Source organism: Amphiprion ocellaris, chromosome 7 (assembly GCF_022539595.1).
Source record: "Amphiprion ocellaris isolate individual 3 ecotype Okinawa chromosome 7, ASM2253959v1, whole genome shotgun sequence".
Lineage (NCBI taxonomy): Eukaryota > Metazoa > Chordata > Actinopteri > Pomacentridae > Amphiprion > Amphiprion ocellaris.
In genome coordinates, this window is record NC_072772.1 from 38,490,369 (window position 1) to 38,509,848 (window position 19,480).

The following is a 19,480-nucleotide window of genomic DNA, read 5'->3' on the forward strand; positions in this document are numbered from 1 at the left end:
TATATAAAAGACACATACGACTTTGTTAATAAACTCAAAATCTTACAGATACCACAAAATGCATTTTTATTTTCCATAGACATTAATTCTCTTTACACAAACATCGACACGGCTCTGGGCCTTAGGGCCATTAGAAGAGCATTTAATAGATTTCCGGATATAACAAGACCAGATGAGGACCTGTTGGAATTACTGGAGCTGAGCCTTACGAGAAATGATTTTGAATTTAACGGTAAATATTTCTTACAAATTCATGGGACGGCGATGGGGAAGAAATTTGCCCCGGCTTATGCTAATTTATATATGTGCCTCTGGGAGGAGACAGCCTTTACTAAATGCATTCACCTACCTTTCATTTATTTCCGTTATCTGGATGACATATTTGGTATTTGGCATCACTCCACAAAAGCTTTTGAGGATTTTATTGCAGTCTTGAATACTCACCATACATCCATAACAATTACACACAATATTCAATTAGAACAAATAGAATTTTTGGACACACAAGTCTTCTTCATTCCACAGAATGATGAAATCAAAACATTAGGCACAAGAGTTTTTTTCAAACATACAGACAGACATGCACTCTTACATAAACAAAGTTATCATCCTAAACATACCTTCAAAGGAATTGTTAAATCACAATTAATTCGCTTTCATAGAATATGCACACTCCCAGAGGACGTGGAAAAAGCCACCTCTATCCTTTTTGCGGCATTAAGACCCCGGGGCTATTCAAAACGGTTCCTTAGGATGATCAAAGCAGAAGTTAAAGGCCTGTTTGATGAAAAACATTGCTATAAGAAAGAAATAGATGACAGAGTTCTTATTCCACTTATTTCCACTTACTCGGATCAGGTGGGCAGGCTCAGCTCCAGTATAAAGACTCATTTCCAAGAAGCTATACAAGCAAATGAAAATCTGAAAAATTTCAAAGTTATTTCGGCCTATAGAAGAAACAAAAACTTAAAGGATATTCTGGTTCGATCCAGTCTGACACGGGGGGGGAGCGGATCACGGGATGGAACTGAACATTTTATTAAATTGAAGTTCATTGTTAATATTATGACGGGGTCAGAGGCGCCTATATGGCAGGACATTTCATCACAAGCGATAAATGTGGTTTATGGTATCCAATGTAAACGTTGCAAAAAGATTTATGTGGGAGAAACTAGGAATACTATATTTACTAGGATGAAACAACACATATACCACGTGAAGAAAATGGATAGAAATACCATATTATACACACATTTTCAGAAACATGCTGGTGAGTCTATTTTAATCTTTGGGCTGGAACAAAACTTACGTTGGACCAAACAACAACGACAAAACACAGAAAGAAGATGGATTAATAAACTCAAAACTTACCATCCTTGGGGCCTGAATGAGAGAGTGGGGAACACCTAGGCCCCAGATCCTATTTCCTGATTTAAAAGGTGAAAAAGGTGTGATTAGAAAGATTATGTATTAGGGGATTTGAAAAAGAGGCTCTTTCTTTTTTACATCGAAATAAGGTTTAGGTATTATTGGTTTTTATTTATATTTATATAATTGTATGTAAATATTTTTTTGTCTATATTATTTTAGAGTGTGATTGTCTATTTATTTAAAAAATTTTATCATGAATTTTTTAGCATGTTTTGAATTGCATGACATTTTAAGGATTGGGTTGAATACAAAGCACTTATACTTTTCTGATAGTTTATTTATTTATTTGTTTTGTAAATATTTAAATGTAAATAATCTTCTTTTTAAATTAATATTAAACTTATTCTTTTATTTATCTGACGTTTAATGGATTTATGAATTCAGTCCAAATATACCTAAATTCTTTTTGAGCCTGCGTATCAAATCCACAGAAGAAAATATTTCTTTATGTCTTTTTTTGAAAAGCATATCCGGACGATCTAAATCTATACTTACCTGTAAAGGAAATATGATACTCACCTGGGGTCCATTCACGTAACATATAAATACGATGCACCTGCAAAGAAAAGAAAAGACTTAAACACCTACCGGTTAAAATCAACTATGAATTTAAAACCATATACGGAACACAGACAAGTTTTGTCAGATCATTAATGTCAAAATATTGACACGATTGACCTACAAAAAAAGAAATGGAAGATACTACTTACCTGGAGATGTTCTGGGAAAAGGAAACTATGGTGTAACTGAGAATTGTCTGTCTATTGCAGGGAGGCCTCCTCGAATGGATGGGATGACGCATTGGGAAGGTGTACTGAACAGTGGGAAAGCCTGAGGCTTTGAATTTATCCCCTTCTTTTTCCTTTTTTTTCCCCGTTCCTCCCTTTTCTCTTTCCCCCCCCCTTTTTTTCTTTTTCTCCCCCTTTTCCCTTCCTTTCCTTTTCCTTTTTTTCTTTTTGTTTAATCTCCAATGTTTATTAGGTTTCCTTATTCCTGATTTATTTTCTCCTTCCCTAAATGTTAACTTTTCATCCCTTCCTTTCATCCCCTACCCAAAAAAAATTTTTTTTTTTTTTTTTTTTTCTTTCTTCTTTCCTAAACCTTAATCTTTTAATCTTTTTATTATAGCTAACCCTAACCCCTTTTTTCTAACCTTAACCTCGCCCCCCCCCCCCCATCCCTGGGTATCTTACCTATTTCTTCTTTTTTCTTCTTTTATTCCCTATCCCAATTTTCGTTCCTAACCCTAACCTTTTTACTTTATAATTATATCTAACCCTATCCCAATTTTAATTTCCTAACCCTAACCTTTCCCCCCCCCCCTTTCCCCCCCCCCCCCTTTTTTTCCCTCCCCCTTTTTCTTTTTTCCCCCCCCCTTTTTTCCTTGCTACCTGACCCATTTTTTCTTTATCCCTCACCCTATTTTCCTTTCCTAACCTCAACCTTTGACCTTATAATTATATCTAACCTTATCCCATTTTTTATTTCCTAACCCTAACCTTTTTATTTTATAATTATATCTAACCCTATCCCAATTTGAATTTCCTAACCCTAACCTTCCCCCCCCCCTTTTCCCCCCCCCCCTTTTTTTTCCCTCCCCCTTTTTCTTTTTTCCCCCCCCTTTTTCCTTGCTACCTGACCCATTTTTTCTTTATTCCTCACCCTATTTTCCTTTCCTAACCTCAACCTTTGACCTTATAATTATATCTAACCTTATCCCATTTTTTATTTCCTAACCCTAACCTTTCCTTCCCCCCCCCCCCCCCTTTTCCTCCCTCCCTCCCCTTCCCCTTCCTCTTTTTTTTCCCCCTCCTCCTCAAACCTCTGCAGCACCCTACTGTTCGAGGACGCCCCCAAAGCATTGGGATGTTCAGCCTTTGCGCCTCTGGCCCAATTTATTTTAGATCCTTCAGGTTCATTGATTAATTTATTATTGTGATTTTATATTATTTTTATTTTTTTTAAAAAATATTTTTATGTTATCTTTTAGAAAATGTAAAAGGAGCTCCCTTCTTCTTGTGGAGCTGAACGGATAGGATAACTCTCCTTCTGTTTCTAAGATAAGTCATACAAACCCTGTGCCTGTGCATATACCAGCTCCCCTCCGAGTTTTCGGATGGGGAGGTGAAGAATTCCTTAACCTAACCCTAACCCTAACCCTAACCCTAACCCAACCCTAACCCTAACCCCCTAACCCTAACCCTAACCCTAACCCTAACCCTAACCCCCTAACCCTAACCCTAACCCTACTAAATGCACATATGCACACATGCACACTAGGGTGATGACTTTTTTACAACCTCATATCCCTGTATCATAATTTGATGAACTTTTATTAAAGATTAGATAAAATCTTACTTTTAAGGTGATTTGATAAAAAAAAAAAACCTCATGCACAAAATGATTTAAAAAATTTTAATTATCAGCTTTTTGGCCAGAATTTATCAACTTCAAAACAACTACCAACACTTGGATTATCTTTTAAGGCATTGAATCATTTACTTTTCTATGGGTGGTGCATTTGGTACTGTTTGTGAATGCTTCTTTGGGCTTAACGAATTTAGTCCCATTGATAGTAATAGTGATTTTTTCAAAGTGGTTTGTGCGTGACCTTTTTCAATATTTCAACAGAATAAATGTCATTTTAATCATTAATAGGCAAAAGTTCATTCATTAGTGCTACAGGAAATAATTTTTGAGAAAAAAAAGTCAAAAAGTCATCACCCTAATGCACACATGCGCACAGATCACCTTTAAACACCCGAGAGAGACCCCACGCAGCGGACTGCTGCACCAAAGGTCAGCTTTAATCAGGAGATCTAGCTCTCTGGCTGACTGACTGAATGAGATCAGGAGATGTCGACGGTGATGTAGTTTATGTAATCAGGGTTATGTCTGTCAGTTTCTGCAGTTTCTAACTTCAACCGTCTGAGACAATCAGTTATAGTCACTTCTGAACAAATTGAAGAAGATGACTGTCATTCTGGGTCAGGGAAATACAGCTAAATACAGCTAAATACAGGGAAATGCAGCTAAGTACAGCTAAATACAGGGAAATACAGCTCATCTTACTTACTTTTCACTGAACAACACTTACCAGATTCCGACAATCCTTCTCGCTCACTGACTGCCTGCCTATGACCAAAAACAAACGGGTTAGGGTTAGTGATCAGGGTGATAGGGATTTTTCTGGCTGATTCTAACACACAATTTATATATATATATATATATATATATATATATATATATATATATATATATATATATATATATATATATATATATATACATATATACATTTTTTTTTTTTTTTTTTTTTACTCAACTACAACACTTGTCCCTTATGTCTTAGCCCTTCCTGATTGCATTGTCATTTTTATTAGCCAAATTTTCTCATCTTTTTTTTCACCAAATAAATTCACTATATTGCTCTTTTGTCACTGGGCTGCACTATAGCTGCTGTCTGGCAATGTATCAGCGTACGTTAGCAAGTGCTAGCCACGATTAGCTACAATGCATCAGCGTACGGGTTAGCAAGTGCTAGCAAGTGCTAGCTCGCTACCTACAATCGCTCTGCTCATTCAATACATCGCTGCAATGTATTTCTATGGTGGTGCCGAGGTGGTGCCTGGTGCCGAAGTCAGGGTAATACAAGGAAATCTGCGCGCGAACACCGAAAACTGTTAGGAACGAGCCCGGCTAACGGTGGTGGTTCCGAAGTTAGCAGCGCTAGCGCTGCTAAATGCTAACCACAATGTATACCTTTCAATACAGCAGCCATTTTGGTGGTGCCTGGTGCCGAAGTCAGGGTAATACTCGGAAATCTGCGCGCGACCACTCAAAATCGTTAGGCACGAGCCCGGCTAACGGTGGTGGTGCCGAAGTTAGCATCGGGTTAGCAAATGCTAGATCCCATTCAAATCGACGGTGGTGCCGAAGTTAGCATCGGGTTAGCAAATGCTAACCACAATGTATACCTTTCAACACAGCAGCCATTTTGGTGGTGCCTGGTGCCGAAGTCAGGGTAATACTCGGAAATCTGCGCGCGACCACTCAAAATTGTTAGGCACGAGCCCGGCTAACGGTGGTGGTGCCGAAGTTAGCATCGGGTTAGCAAATGCTAGATCCCATTCAAATCGACAATGGTGGAAGAGAAAGAGGAGGAGGAGAAGGAGAGGGAGGAGGAGGATATGGAGGAGGAGGAGGAGAGGAAGGAGGAGGAGGAGAAGGAAGAGAAGAAGGAGGAGGAGAAGGAAGAGAAGGAGAAGGAGATGGAGGAGGAGGAGAAGGAAAAGAAGGAGGAGAAGGAGGGGGAGAAGGAGGAGAAAGGGGGAGAAGGAGATGGAGGAGGAGGATATGGAGGAGGAGGAGGAGGCCCGTGAGAAGAGGAGCTGAAGGAGGTCCGGTGAGAGGAAGAGCAAGAGGAGTTACTAGAAAACGACGACGACGAGCACAGCAAAAAAACTATTTGTCATCAGTTTGTGAATTGAACACATCAAAGTGTATAACAGCTTGCAAAAACGTGTGTTCAATGTGGTCATCAGTCCAGCTGCAAAAACGTACGTAGCCGTGTACAAGCTGAGCTGCATGCGTGAGCTAACCCTATCCGTGCATTATGTCTATTTTGGCACTGGGTTAGGGGTTAACTAAGCTAACCCTAGCCCCAACCGAACAACCCTCACCTGCACCCGGTCCATTTGTCTCCCAGGCAGGGAAACCCACAGGTGCCTCTCCTCGGCCATCGCAGCAACATGGAACTCGATGGTTTCTCTGAAACCACAGAACACAAACAAAACACGGAAATTTTGATTGAAAGATGCAGCGAAATGACCACAAAAAACACAATCATTGCCATGAAAAGATGCAAAATCACCCACCGTAACCGCAAAACATCTTGGGGAAGACCATGTGACTGCTAATGCTATCAGCATAGGCCTCTCCTCTGTGATCTCTAATCCTGCTTTCCCATGACGTCCGTTAGCATTGTCGGCTGGCTGGCTGGCTGGCTGGCTGGCGCGACACCTTTGTTTTCTTCTCACCCACTTGACTGGTAAACAGATTCCCAAACAGACAGCAACGAATCGCACAACTGCTGCAGCCTCGGTCGAGTCGAGCTGACTACTCTTAAGTGTTAGGGATACTGCGGGTGTCGCCTGGCTGTTTAGCAAGCGCATTTTCTGGCGAGCCAAATGCTAACGCTATTTGCGTTTCCCATTATACACGGTCAGCTAGCATCGCGGCTAGCTACCTAGCTAGCGCGAAGCGTTTTTCGGTTCCTGTTGTTGTTGTTCCCCCTACTGACAAACATTTTCCTTTACTCACCAACGAAGCCCAGCCTCGGTCGTGGACAGAAAGATCGCGGTTAGCTCCTCTTAAACGGTCGTCAGTCGCTCTTTCTGAACAGTCTGTGTGGTACAGCGAAGGCCTCCGGAGCAGCGGCAGCAAAATGGCGGAAGGCAACAAAATGGCGGCAGACACTGCAAGGAATCACGGGAAAATCATCAGAACGCTAATGCTATTAGCACAGGTCTCTGTGATGTTCACACTACAGAGCAAGGTCATATTAGAATGACAAAAATTGACGGATAAAGCAGAAAATGTGAAGAAAAATTGCATAAATGCACAAGCAGGTCATATTGGAATGACTAAAATTGATGCTTAAAGCAGAAAGTGTGATGAAAAATGTGATAAATGCACAGGCAAATCATATTAGAATGACCATAACTGATGATTAAGGCAGAAATTGTGATGAAAACTGTGATACATGCACAAGCGGATCATATTGGAATGACTAATGCCTGGCTGGCACTTTGTAGTTCCTAGAGCACCTTTTTTTTTTTCTTTTTTTTTTTGCGTTTTTCATATGTAAAATAAGGTTAACGTTGGCATAGCATGTGGATCAAAGGCCTGTAGGTGTAAAGCAAGAAGGTCTCTACAATGAGGATGTGAGTCGTCTCCTCCTCCTCGTGGTCAGACTCGGGGACGATCTCTGTGTCCAAGGTGTTATTAACACCATGAGACTTGTCAAACTTCACCGGGTTCTGCAGCCACGCGTACATCGTACTCATCATGGCGTCCATGTCCAGAGCCGTGATGACATCATACTGCTTAAAGCCATCTTCACCGACTTCAATCTAGGTTATAACAAGATAACCTCTTGAAGAGGTCATGATTAAAGCAGAAAATATGATGAAAAATATGGTACATGCGCAGGCAAATCATATCAGATTGACTAAAATTCACGCTTAAAGCTGAAAGTGTGATTAACAATTTGATAAATGCACAGGCAAATCATATCAGAATGACCATAAGTGACGATGAAGGCAGAAACAGTGATGAAAACTTTGAAGCTGTGATACACACACAAGCAGATCATATTGGAATGACAAAAATTGAATGTGCCGTGCACAAACGATGACAGGGCAATTTCTGCAAGAACACAATGAAAATGGATCGTGTAGTTAAACATCACATGTAAGCATATAACAGGCACAACTGGAGTAAAAAGTACATGTAAGCATATAACAGGCACAATTGGAGTAAAAGTACATGTAAGCATATAACAGGCACAATTGGAGTAAAAAATTTTTTGGTTTTTTTTTGTTTTGTTTTTTTTTTAAATCAGTGCATGCGGCAGGCAACGTGTTATGCACAAATGATGACAGGTCAATTTCTAGTTTTCTAGTAACAAACAACTGTAACAGGCACAATCATGGAAACATTTTTTTTTTCTTTTAAATTATTATCACCGTATTAGGGTTCAAGCATTGACAACAGACATTTTTGTATCCACACACAGCGGTTAGGTAGAGACAAAACACTATAACGCTAATGCAATTCATGTAGTGTGACAGAAGAAGTTGCACTTTATTTATCAAACAGGTGACTGCCAATTCAACTGGGGAAATAGTGTCTTTCACTTCAATTCAGTTTAGTCTTTTTTTTTTTTTTTTTTAGTAAAAATAATAATAACAATAATAATAATAATAATAATTATAATAATAATCGTCCATTTGTATTTTTGTATTTTCTCCCTTTAATATGCCAGTAAAGGGAAAAAAAGGAACAAAAAAATCACAGATAACACACAGTGCACTAGGATGACAGAAGAGGAACGAAGCACAGCTAAAATGGCAAAAAAAAAAAAAAAAAAAGAATGTGAACGTAAGTTCTGAAAAGCCAAGATGATATCTAAACGCGTGTTTGGTCGTTCTGAAAAACAGTCCAAAATCCAGAGGTATTTGTTTTCAGACAATTAGAAAACACAGTAATGCAGCAAATTGGGCCTGAAGTTAACAATTGTCATGGGGTTTATTATAAAACTTCCAGGTATATGTTCTCCATTAATTCATTATATGCTTTATCTGTAACATGTCCCAAAATGTTTGTTCTGTAGTTAAACATACTACAGACAACAAACAACTGTGACAGCTGCCCGTCGGACAGGTAGAGCAGCCCGATGTATACACTGTCCCCGGAGCTCTGGAGCCAAACGTGGGACTCGGACGACACGTCGTTGACCCCAATGACGTGAGCCCTCAGCTGCTGTATGCTTCGACCGGCCTGCTGCTCCTGCTGCTGTTGCTGCTCCTGCTGATGCTGCTGCTGTTCCACGTGGCCCCCGTCCTTCAACAACATAGCCTTGATCCATGCGGTGAGTGTGTCACAGGCACGTCGATGCATGTCACGAGAGTCTATAGTACGTAAGAAAAGAGAGAAAAAATTAAAAGATGGAAAACACACACGCATGAGCCACCGCCGCCAGAAATAAATAATAATAAAAAATAATAACAATAATAATATTAATAATAATAAATAAAAATGACACCAATTGTCAGACAGACATACACTGACAGACATACACTGACAGAAAGACATGCACTGACACACACACACACACACTGACAGACAAACAGGTCAAACTTTAGCTCGCTTGCAGAAGCCCAATTAACCTTGACAGAGTCAATTTTGAACTTGACTGTACCAATATTCACACTTACACATGCTAAATATACATGGATTGCTGAAGTCATTGTAACGGGTTAGGGTTAGCAGAAAGATGAAACAGGTGGGAACTGTTAGTTTAGCTTAGCAAAGACTGGAAACAGGTGGGAACTGTTAGCCTAGGGTAGCAGAAAGACAAAACAGGTTAGAACTGTTAGCCTAGGTTAGCAGAAAGACAAAACAGGTTAGAACTGTTAGCCTAGACTAGGAGAAAGACAAAACAGGTTAGAACTGTTAGCCTAGGTTATCAGAAAGACAAAACAGGTTAGAACTGTAAGCCTAGGTTAGCAGAAAGACTGGAAACAGAGGAAAACAGCTACCCTAGCTTAGCATAAAGACTGGAAACAGGTGGGAACCGTTAGCCTAGCTTAGCATAAAGATTGGAAACAGGTTAGAACTGTTAGCCTAGGTTAGCAGAAAGACGAAACAGGTTAGAACTGTTAGCCTAGGTTAGCAGAAAGACGAAAGAGGTTAGAACTGTTAGCCTAGGTTAGCAGAAAGACGAAAGAGGTTAGAAATGTTAGCCTAGGTTAGCAGAAAGACGAAAGAGGTTAGAACTGTAAGCCTAGGTTAGCAGAAAGACTGGAAACAGAGGAAAACAGCTACCCTACCTGAGCATAAAGACTGGAAACAGGTTAGAACTGTTTGCCTAGCTTAGCATAAAGACTGGAAACAGAGGACCACGTTACCCATGAGCCTCTGCTCCTGGCTGGCTCAGAGACACGTTACCCATGAGCCTCTGCTCCAAGCTGCCTCAGAACCACGTTACCCATGAGCCTCTGCTATGATAATAATATGAGACAAAAAATGAACAAACTGAATAATAAAATAGCCATTAAAACATGCAAGATGACCCCTAAAGTAACTAAAGTAACAATGTAAGACCAAAAATGAACAAACTAAGCGACATTGTGGATTCATTTCCAGTTTGGACGTGACTGAGACTACAACAAAAATAATTGGGGCAAGTGGAAAAGCTAGCTGTCGTTAAATGCAACTTAGTTTACATCAGAGATCCTTCTGAATCTACCAAAATCGCTTAGTAATACTTTTGACATTAAATGTACAATAAAGATGCTTTTACGTTGAACATGAACAGGAAGTGCTGCTCAACTGTAATGTTGCCAGCTATACAGTTACTAATAATGTCATGTCGTTACCGCCTGTGTCCACAAGAGGCCAGTAGCGCCCCCTCCTGTGACATGATCTTGCATGAGAGAGATTAGATGACAGCAGAGACTCAGACACAAATCTCTGTCCCTGCAACCGATCAATAATCAATAACAACACTGATACATTATCAATCATATTTTGGTCATTTTGTACATGTTTCTGGTAGTTTTATCTCATATGTTGGTCATATTCACAGGACTCACCTGTTTTGAGAAAATATCCACAACTCCTTGTACTGCTGGCATTTTCTGCACTTTAAATGTATTCCACAAGCCACTTTATGCTGATGTCACTTATAGTGTAGTAATACTGTATTTATTCATTTTTTGTTCTTGTATATATTATTGTTATTATAATTATCTTTACTGTAGTTAGTGCTGCTCTGAAAGATTTTTGCTGCTCTAACACTGGAAATTTCCCCTGACCTGGGGAGTAATAAAGGACTGTTGTATATCTATGTGCAAGAACTGATACCTCATCTTCCTGTATATAGTCTTCTTCATGGTATTTAAAAAAATCTGCGCATATATCCCTCTGGGCTGGAAACTGATTATAGTTTACTGCTACGGTGTATGGCTCTGGCATTAAATATACTATATATATAGCGGGTGGTAAATTCAAAAATATGTAGATGAGCAAATCAAGTATAGTGAGGGTGATGCAGAGTAGATTGATGGAAATGGGAAGCTGGAAGCAGTGGGCTGGAGGAAGGTCAGCAGCATCCCACAGATGGAGATCAGGCCAGTTGGTGGGAGAACCACCACAGATCTGAAGCATCCAGCTGTGGTATCAGGGACACTCGGAGAAAGGACACAGGGAGAAACAGAGTGAGTGTAATGCAATAATGGTGTGTGTGTGTGTCTATATATATATATATATATATATATATATATATATATATATATATATATATATATATATATATATATATATATATATATATATATATATAAATAAAAATAATATAATGGTAGATAGAGAAGGGCTCAGTGCATCCAGAGAGGTCCTCCAGCAGCCTAGGCCTATAGCAGCAGAACTAGGGGCAGAACTAAGGGACGTCCAAGAGGAAGACTCCAGCTGACCCCCTCAGGGTCCCCCAGTCAGTCCTAACTATAAGATTTGTCAAAAAGGAAGGTTTTAAGCCTGGTCTTAAAATTAGAGAGGGTGTCCGCCTCCAGAACCCAAACTGGGAGCTGGTTCCACAGGAGAGGAGCTAATAACTGAAGGCTCTGCCTCCCATTCTACTTTTAGAGAGAAGTTACAGGTCACTTCTCCAAGTAAGCCTGCAGTCTGAGAGCGAAGAGTTCTGCTAGGATAATATGGTACTATCAGGTCTTTAAGATATGATGGAGAGTGGTTGTTAAGAGCTTTATATGTCAGAAGAAGGATTTTGAATTCTATTCTACATTTCACAGGAAGCCAATGAAGAGAAACCAGCATAGGAGAAATATGATCTCTCTTGCTAACTATCCTCAGTACTCTGGCTGCAGCCCTACACTGCACTACACTAACACTGATTTAGCAAGTCTGAGTTCTGAACCGTGGCTTTGGTACCAATAAGCTGGTTTTGTGTAATAGCCTAAAACTGCCTCAGATTGTTGACTGTGGTCATAAAGACTTATTTACTGAGCATTGAGAAACCTGCTTCTTGGAAAAAAAGAAAAGCATATGAATAACATAAAATGCTATGATATAGAATAATAATTATAAATACAGTGATGTTACTTTGAACAGGTGAATGATCAGGGAGCCTCTGTCACTCAGGTTGTCTACAATCTGGAAGTTACTGATGTAACGATGCACTGAATTGGACAGCTGGACACACACATAAACAGAGTCAGCTGTTAGCTAGTTAGCAACGCCGCCGTCCTAAACATGTGATCATTCATGTCTCATCCATTAGAAGGTCATTATCATGATGTAGTAAACTTTTTACAAACTTTTATTTAAAATACTACATTCATTTTAAAGGCACTTAAATACACCATTGACACAAGCTTTCAGATTTTTCTGCACTAGCACTAGAAGGTGATTACCATCTCCAGGTCAGAGTTTTCTGGGGTGAATCCAGTTGGTAGACTGATATCAAGAACCACCATCCTGACGTCTCTGGGTCCTAGAGCCCTGCAGTGAATGAGAAAAAGAACAGCACTGACAAAGGGCACGATGACTATACGACTATAATCAGCTGCTGTCACATTGTTCATGTAAAGGCATAATGTACAATCAGTCACTGATCAGATTAAAGTCTTTGAGCATGTGAGCAGCAGCATTTTAAAATGAGTCTGAAAGAAAAACCAGAGGAATCAGTCTTTACTGAGGCACACCAAGAATCCATGAAGAACTACCTGCAGCAGCAGACTAACAGATGTACCTGCATCTGCAGACCAACAGATGTTCTTCCACAGAGCTCTGACATCGTTTGTACTTCAAATACTATATTTATTGTATTATGAACTCTTATCATGCTCTATTTTTATTGCAAATAACACCAATTTGCACTTTATTGTAAATACTAACAGTTTTTTTTAAGCTCACCTCTGTAAATACCAGCATTTTAGGCAGATTTGGGATGTCTGTTGCATGCTCATTTGCACAGTGGCCCTCTATCTTCTAGGTAACACGTGAGCTCATGCATACCTTGAATCTCCCTAAGGGAATGAATAAAGTACCTATCAGATAATGTACAGAGTGTCAGTCCACAGAGGAACTGGCACAAGATATTTTGAACTACCCAAAGCTGTGGAACTGTGCCCTGCAATTTGTAATAAGGTAGTCGATATTGCTGCCGATCTAACATTTTGCACAGTCGTGTACACGTATAACAACAACAACTACTTGATCTTGTCTGACTTTTCTACATCTGCTGGAGGCTTTTCTGGTCCGGGACAGTAGCAAAGCATTAATTAATGTACAGCTGTATATATTATATGGTGGGCTAGAGCGTGTGTAATAGTGTATTTGATGTAATTATGCTCCAATGTGTTATTTTGATCTTAACAATAATGTATTCATTTGATCTTAACAAAAATAATACTAACAAAAAGTCCCTGAAGATGAGCACACACAGTCCTTGCATTGTGATGTATGCAAAACGTATGTATTTTAAGAGATTGTACGCGAGTGTTTTATAAATTCAATTTACTAAATTTACTCAGGTCAGCAGTCAAAATGCTTTGTTTTTTTTTTTTTTTGTTAAAGTGCATTTGCTTTAATTTGTCACCCGTCTGAAGGACGTCGTGTAAAATATGTGATATAGTGTGAGAATTTGATCTACCGCTGGATCCTTCAAAAGTGACGTTGAGATCAAAGTGCTTGCAGGGCATTTTCTCTTCCACCTCATGCAGCTGATTGTAATAGGTCACAACCCGTGGTTGTCTTTCCCTGTACTGGAAAGAAAACCACATGTAAGAGGCACAGAGGAGAAAACAACAAACAAACATAAGAGGAAAAGCAGACAGTAGCGTATAAGTATTGTACTCATAAACAAAGCCCTTAGCGGCAAGGTCTTCGTGATATTTCTGAAATACATTTAGAATGGATTGTTGCGGTTTCAGCACGCCATGAAAGTGAGACTCGAATGAGGTCAGTCTTGGTTAGTAACCCCATACTCCATTCATGTCATTCTACAAGTCCATTCTTATGTATCGTGATAATACCTCTAGTATTCCTTGTCCATTTCCTCGAGCCTCTACTTCCAAATCGAGATTAGCAGGCAACTGCGAACAGAGAAGAAGATTGTTTGTGAAATGCATGTGGAAAAACTCTTTTTTTAAATCAACAGTTGATAAAAGTCCAATGTCATTATACATTGCACTTGTAACTGATAGTGCAGAACCTCAGTAGAATCATTATCAAATCTGCCAGTTTCGTTCAGCTGTTCAGCTTCTTTTGTATTTAAGAGCACATTTAATAAAGGACTGAAATGCCAGACAAAGTTGGTGAAGAAAATTACAAATTTAGCAGAAAAAAAGACAAATGTTTGTTTCTAGACATGGAAAAGACTCTTCCAGACCAAATGCAAATAAATATTAAGCACTAGTGTGTAAAACAGCAACTGCTTTCTAACACAACGGTCTCATAACATTTCCATGTCAGCTTGCTGTGGGTTCTTCTCCCCTGAAGCTTGTCAATTAATCCAATGAATTATTATTATTATTATTATGAGATCACTATACACAACAAGTCAGCCTAAAGGTAGAAAGCACTGAAAGATGTGCAGAAATTATATACCGACTAATCTCAGTTAGTGCAAATCACCCGTCAGGTGGGAGAAGTGCTCATCCCGCTTGTTCTTGGCTAAACAAATCATGATGAGGGGACACTCACCCAGCTGAGCTTTACGCTTCAACAGTTCAGCAGAGCGTCTCCTTCTGGTACTGCCTGGACACTGCACGGCTGCGGAGATGAGAGGAAAAACAGGAAAAACTAAACAAAAACCCTTACACAAGGTTTCATTGTTTCATTGCACTGGTTGTGCTTTTGTCTAACAGATGAGCAACAGCAAATGGTTACTTAAAAAAAAGATTTGGACAACCAGTGTTACCTTGGAATGATATTTAGGATTCAATGGACAAGATGCACAATTATAAACAGATGCATCACAGCTTTTTTCAACAGTTTTATCATTCTGTGGTACCCATACTGTTTCAGTTTTTATCCAAGAGCTGTCCAATCCATTTCCCCGCTACACATACAACAGATACACTATGTGGAATAAAGAACTGAGTCTTGCACTGGACTGCACTTTATCACCCATCCTACTGCTCATGTGCACTAAGACTGTTTACATATTTATATCTTTTAAGTTTTTTTTTTTTTTTTAATTTATTTGTACATAGTGTGCCTTTTTCTATTTTTTTTTTTTTTTTTTTATATATAGCTGGGAGTCACCAATTGTAATTTCGCTGTGGGGAAACACAATGACAATAAAGATTCTTGATTCTCAATGTGTTCCTAACCCCTAAGCCCAACGCGCACAAGGAAGATATGTTGTAGTGGCTCAAAAATTGCTATAAAAGCAAGCAACAGTCCAAGAAAACACATTTTTAGGTTAAGATGAGTTCCTTTTTGACACGAGATATGGGTTTTGCTCTTTCAATCATTGGTCGCTTTTAATGTAAATCTCTTGTGAATATAGGTTGTAACCCTACACTATAAATGAAGTATCAGCTTCGTACCAGACTTTTCAGAAGTGAATATCACCTATATTTAACACACATAAAACAATATTCAGTATTAGGCACAAACCGACATATTAAGAGATTAGTTGGTTTGTATATTATTCTCCACCCAAAGCGACTCCAGGATCGCCTCACTTTCAGCAAACACACAGTGCAAACACGGCCTTGAGCTGCTACAAGGGGAAAACTGGATTCAAAGTGTTGACAGCTACTTCCTAATGAAAGCTAGTTTATGATGTTTTTCAATGTTCACTATAGTTTTTTTTTGTGTGTTTCTTTACTGGTGTTGCTATGTATAGGAGCACCAGTCAAGAAAACAATTAAATCATTATTTTTTTTTTTCCATTTTGATTTTATTTAACCTTTACTTAACCAGGAGAGATCCTGTTGATATTAAGAACCTCTTTTTCAAGGGAGTCCTGGCCAAGATAGGCAGTAGCAAATACAAAACACAGTTATGAAATTACACAGTTAAAACATGATTAAAATACGGAGGAAAAAAAAACAATAAGAAGAAGAAGAATTAAAATCATTAAAATCACCAGTATTACAGTACATGATGATTCCTGTGAACTACTCTGTGTTTTGCTCAGTAGCCTGACTGGAGAATCCAAAACAAGTAGGTATCTGCCTTCACATGTAAACACGTTAACAGCATGTACGATGGTGTCAACTCGGGAAGCTGCTCGAGTGAGAAACGGCTGAAATTCTCCAAACAGAACAGACAGCTGTTCCATGCTCATACATACTTTGTCTGGTTGTAGTTTTGAACCCAGTACTGGAGGAGTAAAGCAGTCCTAAAGCAGTCCTAAAGCAGTCCTAAAGCAGTCCTAAAGCAGTCCTGCATCTGAAAACACCCCCTGAGCATCTCAGCCTCCCCTAAGGGTGCAGCCAATGTCTCCATGCTCCACCACGTCCCAAATCTGAGCAGAAGGTTAATCAAGAATGAGGTGACATGACTTTATATTTTAAAATGATGCCTGTCCGGGTTAGACTTATTAAACCCACTGCATTCCAGTGTGTATTAAATCATGTCAATTAAAAACTGACTTTTAGAAGTATTGTGCATATTCACAAAGAAGGCATTAGTTCTTCTTGTTGCTATTTGGTTCTATGGCAACAAAATGTGGCACAATGTGGAAAATGGAGAATCTGAGAAAAATGTGGAGATTGTTTTATGAGTAAAGTCAATTCTATTTTAAACCCTTCTATCGATGATAGAAGTTGTCCTCATGATGATAAGTTCTTGAGGACAACTTATCAACCCTAACCCTCTCAGATAGAAATTCACGCACCTTCCTCTGTGTGAGTCTGTCCTTGTTGAGAAGATACACAGCGTTGTCCACAGCCACCAGGCTGACTTTTTCACCTCTGATCTGAAAGCTGAAGCTCTTCCCAGGCGCATAGTCTCTGCAAATGCCGTCCACTGGCCCGACTTTGAGCTGTAAGAGAAAATGAACACAGCAATAAACCAAACTTTTAATTATCCTGTTGGTTTGTACAACTTTTCTTGCTTGGTTTGCGTGGTTTACTTGAGCTTGACTCAGGTCAATATTGTAAAACTGAAATAGACAAAAGACAACAACAGAGAAAAGAAAATAAATCACTATACAAGCACTGATACATTCATGAACACAGCACGTATTAGACATGTACCGAACCCGACAGAAACCGTTCACCGACATATAACTCCAACTCTAACCCTCTAACCGCGAGTGAGGGTTCTCCAGGTAGGTATTTTCAGAGTGGTACAAGGTATGAAGGTGTGCCCGTTAAAGAACACGGCAGCCAGACTTTCCAGGTTAATGATGTTTATTGTTGTTGCAGATAACTCTGTGCTGCACTGGTAGACAACTGTGGCTACTTGTGGATAACTGTGGCTAGCTGTGGTTCTGAAACATCACAAACAGGAATACTGAATCAGTAAGACATTCAGCATAAATGTAACCACAATAATAATTATACTATGAAACAGTAACACAAATGCACATAAACACAATAACGAAGGGCAAAATATTATGCATGGCTCAGCATTTCAATCACATGACGGTAGCAATGTAGCCAAACCCGCTCGGACAGACAACATGGTGGGCTAATTGCTAAGCTAACGTCCGTCCTGTAAAGTGTCGCTAAACGATCAACAAGTAACACTAAACAGTGCATAATCATGCTCTACTGGTGGAACACATGACCACTCACCTTCATCATTTACACACAGCAGGTTAAGGAAGAAAAAAATGCAACATGCATCCAGTTCAGACATGTGCACAGGCGAGAACTAGCTAACAACTGTGCTGCAACATGGAGAAAAGCTAAGTCACACACGAGGTGCGTTCAAGGACATTACGTAAAAAAACACAAACATCCGATTAGCTCAACAAGGGAGGAAATACAACTATAACGCAACCCATACAACATCATGATCAAAATATGAGGGCTTTCTAACAACACTGTATGACATATTTCAACTACTTGACAAATTATAACAGAAACTTCTAACATGACATTTCTATTTGTGCTTATGTACACGTTTCACTCACAGACAAATAGTCTCCAAGGTAGCTTAGCTTAGCACAAAGACTGGAAACAGGTGGGAACTGTTAGCCTAGGTTAGCATAAAGACTGGAAACAGGTTAGAACTGTTAGCCTAGGTTAACAGAAGGACAAAACAGGTTAGAACTGTTAGCCTAGGTTAGCAAAGACCGGAAACAGGTTAGAACTGTTAGCCTAGCTTAGCAGAAAGACAAAACAGGTTAGACCTGTTAGCCTAGCTTAGCATAAAAACTGGAAACAGGTGGGAACTGTTAGCTTACCTTCGCACAAAGGCTGGAAACAGGGGGGAACTGTTAGCCTAGGTTAGCAGAAAGACAAAACAGGTTAGAACTGTTAGCCTAGTTTAGCATAAAGACTGGAAACAGAGGACCACGTTACCCATGAGCCTCTGCTCCTGGCTGGCTCAGAGACACGTTACCCATGAGCCTCTGCTATGATAATAATATGAGACAAAAAATGAACAAACTGAATAATAAAATAGCCATTAAAACATGCAAGATGACCCCTAAAGTAACTAAAGTAACAATGTGAGACCAAAAATGAACAAATTGAATCAAAAATAGCCATAAAAACATGCAAAATTACCCCTAAAGTCACTAAAGTAATAATATGAGACAAAAAAATGAACAAACTGAATCAAAAATATTCATAAAAACATGCAAATTGACCCCTAAAGTCACTAAAGTAACAATATGAGACAAAACATGAACAAACTGAAGCAAAAATAACCATAAAAACATTCAAAATGACCCCTAAAGTCACTAACCCTTTACTGTACACATTACTGCCCTCTGGCGGACACAGCCGGTAACGACACTATTATTATTTGAGGCAAAGCTGGCGACATTACAGAGGAGCAACACTTCCTGTTTCAACGTAAAACTATCGTAATGCTATTATGCTAAAACGTGGTTTTGTGAGACTCAGAAGAATCTGCAGTATGAAACAAAATCTATTTAAGGACCACTAGTTTGTCGACAGTCTCAAATTGTGTTTGTTGTCACTATACGTTCAAAAATGAACACGTTATAGCTAATGTACAAATGCATTCGTGACCGGAAGTGTTAGCCGAGCTAGCGGAAGTGCAAACGAGGGTTTGCTATGACACGGACTCCTACCTTAACATGCGTAGTTCT

General features: G+C 39.3%; 1 long non-coding RNA gene across 9 annotated transcripts; it reads right to left on the reverse strand.

Annotated features, from left to right (window-relative positions):
- Positions 1-5,781: 5,781 nt before the first annotated feature.
- LOC129349208 (uncharacterized) lies at positions 5,782-18,912 on the reverse strand. 9 transcript variants are annotated; one of them, XR_008602113.1, is made up of 8 exons: positions 17,991-18,312; positions 17,087-17,233; positions 14,938-15,006; positions 14,268-14,327; positions 13,886-13,997; positions 12,645-12,732; positions 6,754-6,908; positions 5,782-6,201 (listed from the first exon to the last, which is right to left on the reverse strand). It is a non-coding gene; the product is annotated as an uncharacterized LOC129349208 (long non-coding RNA). The 9 variants fall into 9 exon arrangements; XR_008602114.1 differs by lacking the exons at positions 5,782-6,201; positions 6,754-6,908 and adding exons at positions 11,576-12,423; positions 17,448-17,683 and having other exon boundaries at positions 17,991-18,318; XR_008602116.1 differs by lacking the exons at positions 5,782-6,201; positions 6,754-6,908 and adding exons at positions 11,576-12,423; positions 17,502-17,683 and having other exon boundaries at positions 17,991-18,317.
- Between the last annotated feature and the right edge of the window lie 568 nt (positions 18,913-19,480).